We start from the raw sequence: 20,281 nt of genomic DNA, 5'->3' as shown, positions 1-20,281 counted from the left end.
CTGTTTGGAAACGATCAGCCTCGGGGGTGTCGAGGGAAAAGTGGGACCAGGGAAGCACTCGGCAGGGCAAGGGCACCACAGGAGAGCATTGCAGAGGCTTCGAGAGGAATGTCGTGACGGAGGGGGGTCAGCAGTCTTTGACGCAGAGAGGTTAAGGAGAAAGTGAGAACTGAAGACTGTTATTAGTGACTTATGGGAGTAAATAAATTTCTCGTAAATGTATATGAGTCTCTACAAAGAATGGAGTGGGAATAAATAGAGCTATAGTAGCATTAACATTTTGTACGTGACTAGTATTGCAGCGAATTTCTTTGTAGGTTTGGTGTCATGGAGCTTTAGAATCTGTAGGCTGCTAGGTCTCTGTTGATGACCTTTTATATTAACGGCTTGCGAGACCTCTTTGGCTCTGGATTCCAAACCCGTTTTCAGTGTGAGTAGTCATACCCAAATACATGTTTTTGAAAATCTTGCGTGGAGGCCAAAAAGCTTGGAGTCATTTTTGACTCTCTTTCTCTCGCAGAGTGTCTACCAGCAAATTCTGTAGCTCTACGTTCTAATACATCCCCAATCTGACCGCATTTCACTACCATTATTGCAGCTCTAGCCCGCAGACACTCACGTTTTTCTTTGATTTCGGCTGCGCTGGGTCTTTGTGGCTGTGCAGGCTTTTCTCTAGCTGCGGTGAGCAGGAGCTACCTCAGTTTTGGTGCCGAGCGCGGGCTTCACTAGTTGCGGTATGTGGGCTCAGTAGCCGCAGCTCCCGGGCTCTAGAGCCTCAGGCTCAGTAGTCGTGGTTTAGTTGCTTCTGGGCACCTGGGATCTTCCTGGACGAGGGATTGAACCCGTGTCTCCTGCAGTGGCAGGTGGATTCTTTACCACTGAACCACCAGGGAAACCCATATTTTTTTTAAAATTTGAAGTGTACGTGATACACAGTATTCTGTAAGTTATAGGTATGCAATATAGTGATTGCCACTTTTTCAAGGTGCTATTCTGTTTGTAGTTTATAGAGTATTCCTGTGTTGTTTGTAGCTTGTTTTATACTAAATAGTTTGTACCTCTCATTCCTCTACGTTACCCTTCCCTTTCCCTCTCTGCTCCAGTAACCACTAGTTTCTTCTTTATATCTGTGAGTCTGCTTCTTTTTAGTTATATTCACTAGTGTGTGTGTGTTTTTTAAGGTTTCACATATAAGTGACATCATGCAGTGTTCATTCTTTGACAGTTATTTCACTTAGCAATATACCCTCCAAGTCCATCATGTTGTTGCAAACCCCAACATTTCATTCTTTTTCGTGACTGAGTAGTATTCTTCTGTGTGTGTGTGTGTGTGTGTGTGTGTATCACGACTTCTTTATTTGTTCCCTTATTGATGGACACTTAGGTTGCTTCCATATCTTGGCAAGTGTAAAATAATGCTATGGATGTTGGGGTACATGTATCTTTTTGAATTAGTGTTTTTGTTTCTTTTGGATATATACCCAGGAGCAGAAGTGTTGGGTCATATGATAGTGCTGTGTTTAGTTTTTTGGAGAAACACTCATTTCTTCCCTGGATTATTGCAGAAGCTTCTCAGCTGCTGTCACTGCTTCTAACTTTGTTCCCTTTCAGCCTTAACCAGAATAGTGATCCTTTAAATATGTGAGTCAGACAAGATGGAGACCTCTAGGGTGGTATGGCCTGACACTAAAAATGTAAAGCTGATCATTTCACTGCTGTACTCGCCATCTTTCTGTCTCGTGCAGAGACGAGAGCTGATGCTCCTGTGCAGTCTCTCTGCAAACTGATCTCCTTTCTGTTCCTGGGAGGCTTGCCGCTCTCCTGCCTCAGGGCCTTTGCACAGGCTGGTGCCTCAGCGTGGAATGATCTGCCTTCAGGTATCCTCCTGGGCTACACCCCATCTTCCTTCATGTCTCCTCTCAAATACACCTTCTAGAACAGCCTTTCTCGTCCCCCGCCTCTCCACCTCCCTGCAGCTGCAGTCCATGACTCGACTTTATGCTGTCCTTACCCTGGTTGTCTCTCACACACACTAGAATGTATGATCCATGAAACCTGGTGGGTTTTTAAAGTTTAAATAACAGTTTGAGGAATGTCTTTCATGTTTTATCATTTTTTTTTAAACTATTGTCATTGAAGTATACTTGATTTACAATATGGTGTTTAGTTCCAGGCGTACAGTGTAGGGACTTGTTTTGTTTTTGCCAATTACATTCCATTATACGTTAGTACAAGACATTGGGTATAATTACGTGTGCCATACAGGAAATACACAGTAAATACAGTAAACACTCGTTGCTTATCTGTTTTTTGTATAGTGGTTTGTATCTGTTTATCCCTTTCTGCCAGTTTGTTCCTCTGCTCCCCCCCGCATAGGTAACCGTAAGTTTGTTTTCTATGTTTGTGAGTGTTTCTGTTTTATGTAGAGATTCATTTGTATGATGTTTTAGATTGCACATATAAGTGATACCATAGGGTATTTCTTTCTCTGACTTGACTTCACTAAGCCTGATATTCTCTAGGCCTATCCATATTGCTGCAGACGGCATTATTTCATTGTTTCTTTTATGGCTGAGTCCTCCATTGTACGTATCTAGCACATCTTCTTAAGCCAGTCATCTGTTGATCGATGGGCCCTTGGGTTGCTTCTCTGTTCTGGCTGTTGTTGATAGAGAGAGCAGGGGTTTCCGTCGCCCTGGGTTCTGTGTGGAATCTCTAGTGGCCTAGTGCAGTGCCTGGCCCCTGGCAGGCGGTCCGTGACAGCACGTGCTGACTGCGGGAACGCGGTCTCTTCCTCCCTTCAGGCTGGTGCTGGGCTGGGGTGGGGGTGGCCATGGCCAGGTGGCCGCGTGGATGGGTGGGAGCCCCAGGGGCAGGATGTGCAAGGGCGGGAAGGGGCTGCTCTCCCAGGGGCAGTATCCTCAGCTTCTCCCTCCTCCGCAGCTTCCTGACTGCTCAGAAGTTACTCATCCTCCGGGCCTTGGGCCGGCAGCGTGCTGGAAATTGGCTTTGGCAAAACTTGAGAGGGACACGAAGCCATGTTGGGATTTGAATACGGTGGAATTTTAGGGTGAAATGAGCACTCTCAGATCTCCGTCGTTTCGGGAAGCAGTGCCTGGAACTTCATTTCAGAATTGGTCGGCTGTTCTAAAAAAGTAACAGGAGACACTCAAGAAAACCTCCCACAGTCGCTACAAAGGGCCTGCGCCCTGAGAGGGCTGCGGGCACAGGCTGCCGAGCTTTGAGGGTAAACGGAATGGGGACGCACTTTGGCTAATTGAGGCTGTGACTGCCTTGTGGTGTCTGGGTCAGTTTTGTTTTCTGAGCGAGAATTCTGGGCATCGCAGGGATCTGGGGCAGTAGAGACCGAACACAGAAGCACACTTCGGAAAAATCTCAGGGATTAATGTTTGTTCTCTTCTACTTATTTCTGGTAAGAATCGTGTTCTCTTTGACGAAATTGTTTCCTGTAATCACCCTTGACAAGCCTGTCTCTATCTGCTGAGTCTAGACTAGAGTCTCTTTTATGTGGGAAGCCTGGAGGAGGGGATGGCAACCCACTCCATCAAGTACTCTTGCCTGGAGAACCCCCTGCATAGAGCAGCCTGGTGGGCTACAGCCCGTGGGCTTACACAGAGTCAGACGTGACTCATTAGCACGCATGCATGCATCGCCTCTGGGCGTATCAGAAACCCTAGAGGAGTTTTTACAGATGACACTGTGTGTGTGTACGTGAACATATGTGTCTTCAGAGACTGATACAGTACACTTCTGTATCTCCTAGGGCTGAGACAAATGACAGAAAAGGGATTTAAAAATATGATGCAAATTTATTGTCATTTGCCTGTTGCTCATTCATTAGAAATGAGAAGATACATTTAAAAAATCACAAAAACCACCTGAAGTCCTCCCCTCTGCTCACAAGATAACTCACTCTTAGTTTTTGACACGCCAGCTTCAAACATTTTCCCAGACAAGTGTATAATATATCACAAAAATAGAATCCTATGTAATACTATTTATATGTTGTTACCTAGATATACAGTCATATACACTATACATATGAAATACAAATGGAATCACAGATACGTAAACAAAACTGGAGTTACAAGGACTTCCCTTGTGGCTCAGACGGTAAAGCTTCTGCCTACAATGCAGAAGACCCAGGTTCGATCCCTGGGTTGGGAAGGTCCTCTGGAGAAGGAAATGGCAATCCACTCCAGTACTCTTGAATCACAGATACATAAACAAAACTGGAGTTATAAATATTGCCTGATTTTTTTCACTTAGAATTATTGTGAACACTTTTGTCCATGTCACTAAATATAGACCTACATTATTACTTTTTAAATTATTTTTGAAATATGTCCTTATTTTTGGCTGCGCTGGATCTTTGTTGCTGTGCACGGGCTTTCTCTTGTTGCCGAAGTGAAGTCGCTCAGGTGTGTCTGACTCTTTGCGACCCCATGGACTGTAGCCCACAAGGCTCCTCTGTCCATGGGATTTTCCAGGCAAGAGTGCTGGAGTGGGTTGCCATTTCCTTCTCCAGGGGATCTTCTCAGCCCAGGGACTGAACCCAGGTCTTTCGCATTGCGGACAGGCGCTTTACCGTCTGAGCCACGAGGGAAGCATCTCGTTGCCGTGAGCAGGGCTGTTCTCTAGCGGTGGCTCCGGGGCTCTCGAGCACAGGCTCAGTAGCTGTGGCACACGGGTTTAGTTGCTCCGCGGCCTGTGGGATCTTCCCCGGCCAGGGATCGAACTCCCACCTCCTGCATCGGCAGGCGGATGCTTGACCCCTGAGCCCCCAGGGAAGTCCCGGTATGTGTTTTTTACAGCAGCTTGCTAGATACGTGGTAGGTGTAATTGTAACAGAGCACAGTCCAGCGCAGCCCTTAGCAAGGGGCAGATGCTGTGCCCCAGTGCCCCTGCACCCTGTTACCAGGCAGTGGTCACCCCTGGACCACTGGTGTCCATGAGCCACCAGCAGTGGTCCTGCTCAGCCATTGGTCGGTGCTGCAGTGGGCCCCACCCACAAGCTACCAGCTATCAGTGAGCAAGGGTTAGTGAAGCCCTTCCAGCCAGTGGTCGGTGGAGTGGCGGTCCTTAGCTGGAGAGCGAGGTCAGAGGCATCCTGCCTGGCCTTCTCCCTGGGGCCTCCAGCTCAGCGGGCCTTGGGCCAGCGGGCGAGCTGGGGGCCCCAGGGAACAGGCTGGGGGCTGTGTCCTGCAGTGCTCCAGGGCCCTCCAAGGCCGCTGGCCTGGCCCAGGCCTTGAGGCAGCGCGAGCCTCTCCCACCTCCCCGCCTCTGCGACCTGATAGCGTTGGCAGTTGGCCCGGGGCGGGGCGCGGTCTGGTGGCCTGAGGGCCAGTTGGGTTGGGCGCCTGGCCAGCTGGGCAGGGTTGGGGGACCTAGCCCTCAGGTTAGCTGCCAACTCAGCTCTGCCTCTTCAGCCAGGATTTTGGCCTCGGAGGGGGACAATCATGCCTCAGGACAGAGAATTGCGTTTGTTTGATGGAGATTTATAGGAACACTGTTACCTGATCGTGACCTCAGGAACAAAGGCTCTGACACCAAGAAGTCTGCAACAGCTACCCACGCTGCTCAGTCCCCACCCTTCCTAGAAGAGGGCTTGGTGAAAGCTTTTGGGAAGTTTGAGTTTCTTAAGGCAAGACCCACCCATCTCACCGCAGGGCCCTCAATACACCTGTCTCTGTTCCAAACTCAGATAGCAGTTTGGGCATCTGGCACACAAACTTGCTTTTCGGGAACATAATCGTTTTTCTTCAATAAAATTCTGAGACATGTGGTCACATACTTTTTTCTCTGACTTGTGAAGATGTTACCAGAGTATTAAGACTTAGATAGAGAAATCTAGTCCTATTTAGCTATACTTTAAAAGAATTGCAAATATTGGGGAAAAATACCTGAAGTTGGAACTGTCATAGCAAATTGGGAGAGATGGTTACTAGTTATTGGTATATATTGGCTTAAGCCCATTACTTGCTTTATGTACAGCCCTGGGCTAAGGTAATTGATCTTTCCAGAAATGACCTGCTTTAAGCATTCCAGTACATCAAAGGCAGGCGAAGTTATCCGTATAGTTATGGTTCTACTTGTGCTTTGATCTGAGTGTTTATTAAAATATTTGTTCTGTGATTGTCTTCCAAGAAATCAGAGATTATTTATACTTGGTAACTGCCATTTAACCAGAGGACTTACTTAATACTCTTTTTTTTAATCCCAAACTTCAAATAAACAGGAGTTTACTATGATTGCTTCTTATGTTCAAACTACCCAAGATAGTTAAGCCTGTGTATGCCTTTATCATTGAGCTTAGATGTGTAGGTAATGTAAATTGACAAGAAGTTAAACTCTTTATCTAAATGCTGTTATGTTGCTAAGTTGTGCCTGACCCTTTGCGACCCTGTGGACTGTAGCCCACCAGGCGCCTCTGTCCAGGGGATTTCCCAGGCAAGAATACTGCAGTGGGTTGCCATTTCTTCCTCCAGGGGATCTTCCCAACCCAGGGATCGAACCCGTGTCTTCACCTACATTGGCAGGTGAATTCTTTACTGCTCAGCCAACAGGGAAGCCCTTGGCCATCATTACTCTGATACTGTTTTGCTGGAATGGGCTGGTGGGCCTTAGGATTCTTGGTCCAGACTTTCTCAGATTGTGAGTACCAGTCCAAAGCCTTCCCCACCACGGCTACCAAGGGGAGTCAGCCGTCAGAGGGTAGACGATGGCCCAGGGCCTTCTCTGGCCTTTGCTAGCCTCCACATCCTCTCTAGTCTTGGTCACCAGCCAAGTCACAGGAAGTGGGCCCCTGACAGGTTTTTATGTCCCTCAAACAAGGTATTTAAGACACTTCATTATCTTATCAGAAATAGTTAGCTTTAAAATGCCATGAATCTTTTCTTGCTAGGGTTAGATCAGAAAATGTTACACATCTGTGAATTCTCCAAGACTAGGTGATTTAAAAGTCGACTTTAATATAAAAATAAAATATTTAATATTTAAAGTTAAAATTTATTAAGATTTAATTTTTCAGATTCATTTTCTAAACACAAAATGAACCCCAAACTGAACCCTGTATTTAATAAGCAGATTTTTTTTTATTTTCAATAGCTACATGGTTAAGGTAGTAATAGTATTCATTATCTTGATGATCTGATAGTAATTTTTAAGGAATCTATTTCTAAACATGATTCCAACGCAGATTTACTTGGCAGAATCCCACAAGCGAACAGAATTGCAGTTATCAGGTCGTTTACTCTGTGGATTATGATGCATGTGAGCTCTCTGTTCAGACAGGTCCTACCAGTTCTAATTTTTCTGAAATACACTTTGAAACTTACCTAGTAAATAGGATCAGTGCTCTGTGGGTTTTTTGTTTGTTTTATTTCTGTTTATTTCAGTTGTTCCTGCTAGTGAGGAACAAAGGAATCTGCAGCAGAGAATTAAGGGGATGTAATCTTAGAAGGAAGAGGTAAATGACTGAAGAATCACCGGTAAAGAAGTGATTCATGGCATAGGAAGCCTTGTACTGGCCAGGTTTCTCCTGAAATACTGTGCTAAGTTGTTCATTACTTATAAAAGCATGTCCGTAACAATCAAAATTCACATGAAGGAGACTGTGAATGGAAAGATGATGTGGGGGTGGGAGGGTGGTGGTTAAGATTGTGAAATCCTTTTTCCTCGCCAGAGAGTTGAGAGAAGAGTTGGCTGCTGAATGACTGGTCTCCTCATTTTAGGTGAAGGATTAGGCTTATCCGTGTTGCTCCAGGAGACCTCACTAGGATCTGTGGGCGGAAATTGTAGGAGTTGGTTTCAGTTCTCTGAAAATAAGAAATGTCTAACGTGAAGAATGGCCTGGCAATGGGAAAACAAGCTCCCAGGTGAGAGAGTGAGCCCCCAGAACTAGAGCTGAGAGGGACTTGGTCTTCTGGACAGTGAGTTCTTTTTTTTTTTTTTTTAAATGCAAGCAAGCTGATTTTACTAAGACCTGAAAAGTGATAGGACACTAAACGTTACAAGTAGATGGGGAAATTCGCATTCTAAACATTTAAAGAGAAATACGATCTCCCTAGACAAACAAATAAGTAAACCATCCTATTTAAAGTAGAATCCCAGGAGAAAGCTTTGGTGAAGTCAGCCAGTCTCAGTTTTATGATGACAAGGTATCAGATAAGTATAAATCAATAAAATATCCTCACTTCAGTCTGGCTTACCCCTAGGGGCCTCAAGATAGCTTAGCTATAAATCCCCCTCTACTTCTTTCTGTCTCTTTCTATAAGGCAAGATGTAATGGCTAGCCGAGTGTTTTATGTCTATATTTTAATAAAAAATATTTTATTTGAAATCTTAAGAGGAAATATAAAACAAGACAGAATAATGTAAAAAGAACGATGAAGCCCTAATAATTCACATCTGCCTGTTGTCTTGATACAACAATTTCTTGAACTGTGACGAGGAGGTGAGATTTGGAAAGCCCACAGGTCCCTTCCACTTCTGAAACGTTAGAATTTTATAATTGGCTAGTGAAATCCCCAAACCAAATGCTTAGTCAGAAAAGTCTGTTTCCTGTCATTTAGTTAAAAGGAATTTAAAGAATTTTCTAATAAAATTTCTGATGGCTTTTGCAGTTCCTTCCTGCAATGACACAGTAGTTCACTTGAGCCTGGGTTGCACCCCAAGGCCGTAAACATTCTTCTCCCATCCCCCCGCAAAATTTTTACTAAAATTTAATCTTTATTAATGTACCTAAGGATGTAGATTAACAAAAGAGAATATCTCAGTGTGAGAATTCTATCATAACATAGTAACAATGAAAAACTACAATGTCTAAGAAGTTGATGCTGTTAAAGGAAGTGGATTTCTGTGGCTTATCCAAATGGTTTATTCACCTAAAGATATAAAGATGTATTTATTAAGTGATTCATCATAGCAATGTGTGTAGAAACAAAAAAAATATGATAGTGGATAATGTTCTTGAAAATTTATTGTTGGTGTTTTTAAATTTTGGAAAGAGGAATTAACATGAAATCTACCCTCTTAACAGATGCTTCAGTGCCCACTAGAGTATTGTTACTGTAGGGACAATGTTGTACAGCAGACCTCCAGAACTTATTCATCTTGGTAACGCAGCCTCCATGTCAGCACCTACCCATTTGCCTTGTCCCCTCGCAACTGCCATTCTGCTCTTGGTTTCTGTGAACGATGTCTCATCTAAGTCCTGTAACGGGCTTGCTTCACCTAACAGACAGGTTCATCCATATTGTTGTCAATGACAGGGTTTTCTACTTTTGAAAGTCTGAATAATATTCCATGTGTATGTAGGTCCCACATTTTCTTATTGTGTAAAGAAACAGAAGGAAACAAGTGAGGATAAAAACTAGAAACCGTTTATGGATTTGCTGTTGTTCACTTGCCCAGTTCTGTCTGGCTCTGAGACCCCAAGACCCCCAGCATGCCAGGCTTCCCTATCCTTTGCAATCTCCTGGAGCTTGCTCAAACTCATGTCCTTTGAGTCAGTGATGCCATCCAGCCATCTCCTCCTCTGTCGTCCCCTTCTCCTTCTGCCCTCAATCTTTCCTAGCATCAGGGTCTTTTCTAATGAGTTGGCTCTTCACATCAGGTGGCCAAAGTATTGGAGCTTCAGCATCAGTCCTTCGAATGAATATTCAGGGTTGATTTTCTTTAGCGTTGACTGGTTTGAACTCTTCGTAGTCCAAGGGACTCTCAAGAGTCTTCTCCAGCATCACAGTTCAAAAACATCAGTTCTTCAGTGCTTAGTTGGACCTTGTTTATGGTCCAACTCTCACATCTGTACACGACTACTGGAAAAACAATAACTTGGACTAGACGGACCTTTGTTGGCAAATAATGTCTCTGCTTTTTAATATTCTGTCTAGGTTTGTCATAACTTTCCTTCCAAGGAGTAAGCATCTTTTAATTTCATGGCTGCAGTCACCATCTGCAGTGATTTTGGAGCCCCCAAAAATAAAGTCTGACACAGTTCCCACTGTTTCCCCATCTCTTTGCCATGAAGTGTTGGGACTGAATGCCATGACCTTTGTTTTTCGAATGTTGAGTTTTAAGCCAGCTTTTTCGCTCTTCTCTTTCATCTTCATCAAGAGGCTCTCTAGTTTCTTTTCACTTTGTGCCATAAGGGTGGTATCATCTGCCTATCTGAGGTTATTGATATTTCTCCCGGCAATCTTGATTCCAGCTTGTGCCTTATTCAGCCCAGCATTTCGCATGATATACTCTGCATATAAGTTAAATAAGCAGGGTGACAATATACAGCCTTGACGTACTCCTTTCCCAGTTTTGAACCAGTTACTTGTTCCATGTCCAGTTCTAACTGTTGCTTCTTGACCTGTATACAGGTTTCTCAGGAGGCAGGCAAGGTGGTCTGGTATTCGCATCTCTTGAAGAATTTTCCACAATTTGTTGTGGTCAACACAGTCAAAGGCTTTTGCAAAGTCAACAAAGGAGAAGTAGATGTTTTTCTGGAATTCTCTTGCTTTTTCGATGATCCAGTGTATGTTGGCAATTTGATCTCTAGTTTCTCTGCCTTTTCTAAATCCAGCTTGAACATCTGGAAGTTCTTGATTCATGTACTGTTGAAGCCTAGGTTGGAGAATTTTGAGCGTTACTTTGCTAGTGTGTAAAATGAGTGAAATTGTGCAGTAGCTCGAACATTCTTTGGCATTGCATTTCTTTGGAACTGGAATGAAAACTGACCTTTTCCAGTCCTGTGGCTACTGCTGAGTTTTCCAAATTTACTGGCATATTGTGTGCAGCACTTTCACAGTGTCATCTTTAGGAATTGAAATAGCTCAGCTGAAATTCTATCATCGCCCCTAGCTTTGTTTGAAATAATGGTTCCTAAGCCCCACTTGACTTTACACTCCAAGATGTTTGGCTCTAGGTGAGTGATCACACCATCATGGTTATCTGGGTCACTAAGATCTTTTTTGTACAGTTCTTCTGTATATTCTTACCACGTCTTCTTAATATCTTCTGCTTCTGTTAGGTTCATATCATTTCTGTTCTTTAATTGAGCCCATTTTTGCATGAAATGTTCCCTTGCTGTCTCTAATTTTCTTGAAGAGATCTCTAGTCTTGTCCATTCTGTTGTTTTCCTCTATTTCTTTGCAATGATCACTTAGGAAGGCTTTCTTATCTCTCCTTGCTATTCTTTGGAACTCTGCATTCAGATGGGTATATCTTTCCTTTTCTCCTTTGCCTTTCACTTCTCTTCTTTTCTCAGCTATTTGTAAGGCCACCTCAGACAGCCATTTTGCCTTTTTGCATTTCTTTTCCTTGGGGATGGTTTTGATTACCACCTCCTGTACAATGTTACGAACCTCCATCTATAGTTCTTCAGGCACTTTGTCTATCCAGTATGATCCCTTGAATCTATTTATCACTTCCACTGTATAATCATAAGGGATTTGATTTAGGTCATACCTGAATGGCCTAGTGGTTTTCCCTACTTTCTTCAATTTATACGTTAAGATGGTGGTATTCCGGGTGAATTTTTACTCTTGTATATTAAGCTACTACTAATACACTGTTCCAAGAGCCATGTTATTAGATTGGTGCAGACATAATTACCGTTTCGGACTGTGAATTTTAAATCATTATAACTAGGCTCATACACGTCTTTATTAACCAAAATAGGAATCATTACGATCAACAGATTTTTGCCAGTGAGAAATAAGTTTGTTTATTTCTGTAGCATAAACATGCCTGCTTCAGGATTCGACAAAGTCTTTGAAAGCATTTTCTGCCTCCTCCTGGTTGTGGAAGCGTTTTCCCTGCAAAAGGTTGTCAGGATGCTTAAAGCAGTGGTGGTTGGTGAGAGGTCAGGGGAACTTGGGCAGACTTTGGGAGATGATGGGGGACAGGGAAGCCTGGCGTGCTGCAGTTCATGGTCCGCAGAGTCAGACGCGACTGGGTGACTGAGCAACAGCAACAACTGAATATGGCGGATGAGGCGTGTTTGCAGCCGACTTCGTCTGACTTTTGAAGCGTCGGCTGTGCGACACACGGTCAGGCGTTGTCCCGGAGAAGAGCTGGGCCCTGTCTGTTGATCAGTGCCGGCTGTAGGCGTTGCAGTTTTCAGTGCATCTCATCGATTTACCGAGCAAACTTCTCAGAGTAATGATTTTGCCGAGATTCAGAAAGCTGTACTGGATCAGACCAGCCGCAGACCACCAAACAGGGACCATGACCTTTTGCTGGTGCATCGGCTCTGGGAAGTGCTTTGGAGCTGCTTCAGTCACTGAGCTGGTTGTCACCGGTTGTCAGGTAAAACTCACTTGTCTTCCCATGTCACAGTCCAATTTGAGAAATGGTTCGCTGTTGCGTAGAATGAGACTTCAAAACGACAACACTTCAAAGCCGCAGTTTTTGGATTTGTGTTTAGTTCCTGAGACACCCTGTTACTGAGCTTTTTCACCTTTGCAAGTTGCTTCAAGTGCCAAATGACCGTACAATGGTCGACCTTGAGTTCTTCGGCAGCTTCTCGTGTAGCTGTAAGAGAATCTGCGTCTTTGACCCACTCTCGATTGGTCGCCGTTAACTGTCGATGGCCGGCCGCTGTGCTCCTCATCTTCAAGGCTCTCCTCTCCTTGGCAGAACTTCCTGAAACCCCACTCACTGCACGTTGTTAGCAGTTCCCGGGCCCCGTGCGTTGTTAATGATACGGGTTGTCTCCGCTGCTTTATGACCCATTTTAACTGGAATAAGAAAGTTGCTCCAATTTGCTTTTTCTCTGACATCATTTCCCTAGTCTAAATATAAAATAAACTGCAAGTAATAAGTCGTTCAGTTCAGTTACTCAGTCGTGTCCGACTCTTTGCGACCCTATGAATCGCAGCACGCCAGGCCTCCCTGTCCATCACCATCTCCCGGAGTTCACTCAGACTCACGTCCATTGAGTCAGTGATGCCATCCAGCCATCTCATCCTCCATCATCCCCTTCTCCTCCTGCCCCCAATGCCTCCCCGCATCAGAGTCTTTTCCAATGAGTCAGCTCTTCGCATGAGGTGGCCAAAGTACTGGAGCTTCAGCTTTAGCATCAGTCCTTCCAAAGAACACCCAGGGCTGATCTCCTTCAGAATGGACTGGTTGGATCTCCTTGCAGTCCAAGGGGCTCTCAAGAGTCTTCTCTAACACCACAGTTCAAAAGCATCGATTCTTTGGCGCTCAGCCTTCTTCACAGTCCAACTCTCACATCCATACATGACCACTGGAAAAATCATAGCCTTGACTGGATGGACCTTAGTCGGCAAAGTAATGTCTCTGCTTTTGAATATACTGTCTAGGTTGGTTATAACTTTTCTTCCAAGGAGTAGGCGTCTTTTAATTTCATGGCTGCAATCACCATCTGCAGTGATTTTGGAGCCCCAAAAAAATAAAGTCTGACACTGTTTCCACTGTTTCCCCATCTATTTCCCATGAAGTGATGGGACCAGATGCCATGATCTTCATTTAAAAAAAAATTAAAGCAAGTAAGGTGCATTAAAATTATGTATAAAATAACCACATTTATTTAAGAATGTCTTTCAATATAAAATGGCAAATTCAGTAATGCAAAACTGCAGTGAATTTTGCACCAACCTGAATATGCATATATATATATACATAAAATTTATTTTATAGTTATTCTTGCTATTAAGAATTCCCTTGTTCAAAGTAAATATGAAGTTGGGTAGTACAAGTTCCTTAAGTGCAGGACTGGTAAACTTTTCAGGAAGTTGTAAGCAGTGTGATCAGATTGCTGTGTGCTCAGGTGTCATGGATAGCCTGTTACCATACAGTCTCAGTCACTCAGTGCCGGGCCCCCTGCTCTGGTTCCAGATTCTCTTAGCTGCCATTGCTGCCAGCCCCAAGGTGAAACTGGATGCAGAGTTTCAGACTTGAAAAGGACACTTTGGGTCCAACTCCTTGATTTAGTAGGTGAGAGTGCTGAGCTGCAGAGAGAGGAGGTGACTGCCCAGGACCCCAGACTTGAGACTAGGAGCCAGACCAAGTGTGCAGGACCTTATCACGTGGACTTTATTATTTCACTGTGCAGAAGGGGCGAGTCGGACCCTGGCTGCCTCCCTTTGAGGGAATGGTCTGCGTCCAGCTACTGTTCTTTGGAACTGTTTGGATGGAATTTATACCTAAAATGCAATGGAAAAAGAAATAGCAGATTTATTCTCTTACATTATGGTTCAGCATTGAAAAATTAAATCTGTCATTTTGCTGGTCTCAGAAATAATATGTAAAGAAATAATGTGTAATAATAGAGCTGTCCAGATATATATATATTTTTAATCATGTGCTTCAAGTTCTAATTTAATTTTGAAACCTGAGAATTGAGTTGGATGAATTAGTTGTGATTTTCACTTTTTCTTTTGCTTTTTTCTCTCCAAACTTATGTGATATCCTGGACTGACCTTCAAACATTGTTTTTGTTGTATTTTTCCCTCCCTTTCAGTAAAAGGAACTTATGGGACTCTGCATTACTGCAGAATCAAGCTTGCTGCTGCTGCTAAGTCGCTTCAGTCATGTCCGACTCTGTGCGACCCCATAGACGGCAGCCCACCAGGCTCTTCTGTCCCTGGGATTCTCCAGGCAAGAATGCTGGAGTGGGTTGCCATTTCCTTCTCCGCAGAATCAAGCTTAATTTCCGTCTAATTTATTCCTGGTCCTCAACCTCTGGCTGAGTTTATGTTTTTAGTTAAATTTTCTGTTACTTTCATCTCCCTGGAACCCTTTGCTTCAGTAAAGTCATAGCTGATGTCATTTTGATTGCCTGAACACCTTTTCCTCTGCCTTTTTGCTTACCCAACCTTTACTGGTCCCCTCTTTAAAACCTCCTAAATACTTTCAGTGGCCCCAAATAACCTTTCCTTCTGTATTAAAAAACAAACAAACAAAAAACGTAATTTTATTTACCAGCTTTTGTTATACAATATGTTTAAAAAAAACATTCTGAAGTAAATCCCTCCCATCTCAAGTCCGTAGTTTTTCTGAGGTAACCACTGGTAAGTTTCTTTTGGGGCCGTCTCATGAACACATGAACACAAAATGGCTGCTTTATCTTCCGGCATCACATTTGTATTTAAGACACTAAGTCCGGGAAGGGAGAAACAAATGACGTCCTGCGCCATATCTGACTTTATTTGTTTAATAAAGCAAAAGCTTTCCCAGATTCTGTTTCTCTCATTGGCCAGGTCTGTCTGTGTACGTGACTACCCGTGGCTACAAGAACCTCTGTTATGCGCAGTACATATTTAGTAGGCTCAGTGCTTCCAGTGGAGGTCATAAGGAAGAAGGGATTTGGGAGTATATTTTGAATTAGCCACCAGATTGTGTCTGCCACGCACAAAATGGTAATTATATGTTGGATTTTTGAGACGTTGACTTTATGACAAGGCATTTTGCTGTATTCTTCTATTGTTTTGAATAATTTTTCAACTGTTTCTCTTTTGTTTATGTGGCATGTTACTTTAAAATTATGAAGACTACTTTTTCTATTTTAGTAGTTAAAAAAAAACCTCTTCTATAAAGGTGCTTTCAATGTAGATAATGGAAAGCTCAATTAAAATGAGTTTAAAGACAAAAGGAATTGATTAAGTCACACAGGGGGACAGCGGGAAGGTAGGGCGGAGTTCGGGTGCAGCTTGAAGGATCCTGGTGTTGCCGGGTTCTGGGTTCATTTCTCTGAGAGCCTCCTTGTATGTGGCTTTGTCCTTGGCTGGCCTCCTTCCTAGTAGCAGGATGGCTGCACCGTGTGCACCAGAGAAGACTGTGCCTTCATGATAGCTCCCCTCGGCTTCTTTGCAGAAAGTCCACAGAAAACACGGGCTAGGTAACTGCTCATCCTGGAACCAGCCCCCATGGTTTCTGAAGCCTGTCCTTCAAAGACCAAATTGAGTTTTCATCCACATCTCTGTTTCTTTTATTGTCTTTTAGTACGGTGCGTGCATGCTAAGTCGCTACCGTCGTGTCCGACTCTTCGCGACCCTGTGGGCTGTAGCCCGCCAGGCTCTCTGTCCGTGGGATTCTGCAGGCAAGAGTACTGGAGTGGGTTGCCGTGCCCTCCTCCAGGGGATCTTCCCAACCCAGGAGTCAAACCCACATCTATTATGCCTGCTGCATTGGCAGGTGGATTCTTCACCACCAGTGCCACCTGGGAAGCCCCTTTAGTGTGGGATCCCTTTCTTGACCTAATTCCTCTTCTCTGTTTCTTCCGTGAACTTTGTCCAGCTTTATTACCTCCCCTTGTTGTCTCACCGTGTCCTCTTATTTCACAGAGGTTCAGTTCAGTCGTGTCTGACTCTGAGACCCCATGGACTGCAGCACGCCAGGCTTCCCTGTCCATCACCAACTCCTGGAGTTCACTCAAGCTCATGTCCACTGAGTCGCTGATGCCATCCAACCATCTCATCCTCTGTCGTCCCCTTCTCCTCCTGCCTTCAGTCTTTTCCAGCATCGGGGTGTTTTCCAATGAGTCCGCTCTTCACATCATGGGCCAAAATATTGGAGCTTCAGCATCAGTCCTTCCAATGAATATTCAGGACTGATTGCCTCTAGGATTGTCTGGTTTGATCTTCTTGCAGTCCAAGGGATTCTCAAGAGTCTCCTCCAACACCACAGTTCAAAAGCATCAATTCTTCAGTGCTCAGCTTTCATTATAGTCCAACTCTCAAATCCATACATGGCTACTGGAAAAACCATAGCTTTGACTAGACGGACCTTTGTTGGTCAAAGAGGTTATACCTTTAAAAAAAAAAAAAAGGTCTCATAGAGAAACGTTGGTTCATAAATTTCAAATTCTTTGTAGTGTGATTTCTCTGGTGTGTTTTCTTTTGTTGTTGTTCAGTCGAGAGTCATGTCCAACTCTTTGTGACCCCACGGGCTGCAGCATGCCGGGTTTCCCTGTTCTTCACTCTCTCTGGGAGTTTGCTCGAACTCACGTCCACTGAACTGATGACTGTATCGAACCATCTCATCCTCTGTCGTCCTCTTCTCCTCCTGCCCTAAGTCTTTCCCAGCATCAGGGTCCCAGCATCAGCTCTCACATCTGTACATGACTGCTAGAAAAACCATAGCCTTGACTGTAAAAGTGAAAAAAGCGAAGGTGTCCGCCACTCAGTTGTGTCCCACTCTTTTGTCTTCCAAGGTCCGTGTAGTCTGTAACTTTGGCTGTGTTGACCTTTGTTGTATAGTCAAAGCCACACTGCAAGATCAAACCAGTCAATCCTAAAGGAAATCGGTCCTGAACGTTCGTTGGAAGGACTGATGCTGAAACTCCAATACTTTGGCCACCTGATGCGAAGAACTGACTCATTGGAAAAGACCCTGATGCCGAGAAAGATTGAAGGCAGCTGCTTTAGAACACTTTGTTACCAGCCTCCATCCGGAGGGTCCTTCTCTTCCAGTCTGGGAGGAATTGATGCTGTGAAATCAGTGTGCTCAGGACCTTCTCACTTAGTGTGTGCTCAGTTGTGTCCAACTTTTTGTGACCCCCTGGACTGTAGCCCGCTAGGCTCCTCTGTCCATGGGACCTCCCAGGCAAGAATACCGGAGTGGGTAGCATTTCCTCCTCCAGGGGATCTTCCGAACCCAGGGATGGGACCCACGCCTCCTGCGTTGGCAGGCGGATGCTTTACCACTGAGCCAACAGGGAAGCCCTTCCCGCTTGGTTTCTGAACAGACGTGACTGTGCGACTGAAACACCACATGAATATTTTAAACCTGTAACGTTAGTCAAACAAGAAGCCCTAACGGGATGGAGACATGCTCACCTGAGCCGAGTAACACTCACGTTTTGAAAGTGCTGTCCATCACAATTTGAAGCACAAAGGAATGTACTTTCATAGTAAATAGAAATTCAGTAGAGGGAGGAGAATATGGCAGTTATGGGGTGTCTGCTAGTACGAGCAGTGTGGCAAGTGTTCGGGACCAAGCAGGGGACCCCAGGAAGCTCTCGGTCTGCAGGGGAGGTAGAACCATGCGTGACCAGAGCAGGCTGTGTTTAGGGCCCTGCTAAGAGTGCTGGCATCTGTGGGAGGAGCCACCTTTTGAGGGTACTGTCATCGTCCCCCTTTTCCAGAGACGCAGAACTAGACCTGAGGGGTTAAGTTATATGCCTCAGTTCACAGAGGTACTTCCTGGCAGAACCAAGATTGGAACCTGCTTCTGACGAAGTCCTGGCTGCCAGGATTGCGCATGTGAAATATTTATCACTGCAGTCCCCTTCTCCACAGTAATCAAAGTTAACTTCATATGCCTCTGGAATAATCGATGAGTTATATCAAGTATTTTGTGTGTCTCTAGTGAAGTACTGTGTTTGGAAGGCCTTGTCCCTCAACCCTGCTTTGGGATTTTGTTCTTTTAAGGGTCCAGACAAAGGTCACTTTCTTTATGAAGCTTACACCTGAGTCTCTTCAGAACATAGGTTTTTTCCCGTCCTCTGCCTCCTACTTTTGTCTGTAGTTCTCGTGGTCTGTCCCTAGTAATGAGCTCTTCAAGGACAGGGACTGTATGGGCTGCATCTCTGGACCCGTCCTCTGTGAGGCCAGTGATGCGGGTTAACGTGAAGTCCTGTCCATACTGTTTCTTGGGTGTCTTGCTTCCTCTCTATCTAGGGTTCTGAAGACAGGCACGCAGTGTGTGCAGCCATGAAAACTGTATCTGGCTTGGGTTTCGCTTGTAGGTTTTTACCTCTTTTCATGACCCTGGGCAGGGTGAATTTCTGTCTAAGGCTTGGTGGTGGGAGTCAGGTGTGTACGGAGAGCGCTGGTAGACAGCTCTGCCTCCGGGGCTCAGCAACCCTCTTTTCATCTTCCTTTTACTAGTAGTAATGATAGTAATAATAATCATAGAATTATGGGTGGTACATTTTGTGTAGTGTCTTCTATCAACAGCCAGATAGCACTTTTTGGGTCTTTGAAATATTCTCACATTCATGTTCTCAGTGTACACTGTAGGCACTTAAAACTTTTATAAGTGCCCATTGGGCAGCGTGTTCAGACGCGCTGTTCTTTGCGTTCAGTGCATTTACGAGTGAGAATTGACGGTGTGATTTCTCTCTTTTGTGAAGAAGAGTGGGCCACGTGCCAGATGAACAAGAGGAAAGGTCCAGAAAGAGTTTATGTGTTCTTTTCCTCTGTGGCCTCCTCAGTCTGTTAAAGCTGGCAGCTGATTCTTTCATTAATCATGACATTAAAACAGCAAACACATTGCGGTGCTCTGGCAGAGGGTGACTGGAAGGTTCTCTTCCATAAGCGGAAGGCTTCTGCTGGGTGTGTCATCCCTCCGGAGGAGGATGTGTGGGTTACCTTTCGCGGTGGTTGCAGGTCACATGAGAAGTGGTTTAGCCTGTGCCCTGAGGCCTTGTACCTTCAGCGGGTCTGCAAAGAAAGTAAGGCGTTCGGGTGTTGTTTGGGGTTGCTGTTCCGTGTCCGACTTTTGTGACCCCATGAGCTGCAGCACGCCAGGCCTCCCTGTCCTTCACCATCTCCCGGAGTTTGCTCAAACTCGTGTCCATCGAGTCGGTGATGCCATCCAGTCGTCGCACCTTCTGTTGCCCCCTTCTCCTCCTGCCCCCAGTCCCTCCCAGCGTCAGGGTCTCTCCCAGCGCTGTGGCATGGACAGTACTACGTCTGCAGGTGCAGCGGTGTGCTTTCTCATGTTTCCCTTTATCTCTTTAAAACTTGTTCTGCTGGGGAGGTGGGGAGGAGAGAGCAGGGGCAGGTCTGCATCGAGGCAGTGAAAATCGGCATTGCTGCCACGAGCGTTGCGGTATTTCTCTTCTTGGCAGCCCAGGGCGCAGGACTGTGCCTGCCCCTTCCATCGCTGAGTAACCAGGGTGTCACAGAACGCTGAGAGGCTTTCAGAAGTAATAGGATTATACCTGAAACTCTCAGGGGTAAAATGGTTATGCAGCTTAACCCTCTGGTAACTAGCCTCCCCTGGAACTAGACACAACTGGGAATTTTAGTTTTTTTCATTCTTTTTGGAGGGAAGAGCCAGGTTTTTCTAGGTAGACCCAGTGTTCTCCCCAAGGAAATGTGGAACGGGCACTTGAGGCCTCTCACTGTTGCTGTTGCTGTTGTTCATTCACATGTCAGGAAAATGAGCTAAGCGAGATAGCCTTCATACCTATCGTTGTAATGAAAAATGCCTCCAGCATGCTCTCCTCCCATCTCTCTCTCTCTTTTTTTTTTTTTTTTTTTGCCTGGGGGTGCAGCTCTCATTCCTCTCCACA

General features: G+C 44.9%; 1 protein-coding gene and 1 non-coding gene across 7 annotated transcripts in view; both read left to right on the top strand.

The window, feature by feature from the left end:
- The window catches only part of VGLL4 (vestigial like family member 4), a 155,763-nt gene that overhangs the window by 47,930 nt on the left and 87,552 nt on the right, over nt 1-20,281 (top strand). The gene's annotated exons all lie outside the window — the stretch shown is intronic.
- TRNAC-ACA (transfer RNA cysteine (anticodon ACA)) lies at nt 4,117-4,188 on the top strand. Its single transcript has one exon. It is a non-coding gene; the product is annotated as a tRNA-Cys (tRNA).

The sequence above is a fragment of the Ovis canadensis genome, chromosome 19 (assembly GCF_042477335.2).
Source record: "Ovis canadensis isolate MfBH-ARS-UI-01 breed Bighorn chromosome 19, ARS-UI_OviCan_v2, whole genome shotgun sequence".
In the NCBI taxonomy this organism is placed as follows: domain Eukaryota; kingdom Metazoa; phylum Chordata; class Mammalia; order Artiodactyla; family Bovidae; genus Ovis; species Ovis canadensis.
The sequence above is the reverse complement of the archived record's forward strand: the minus strand, read 5'-3'. Positions and strand labels throughout refer to the sequence as shown.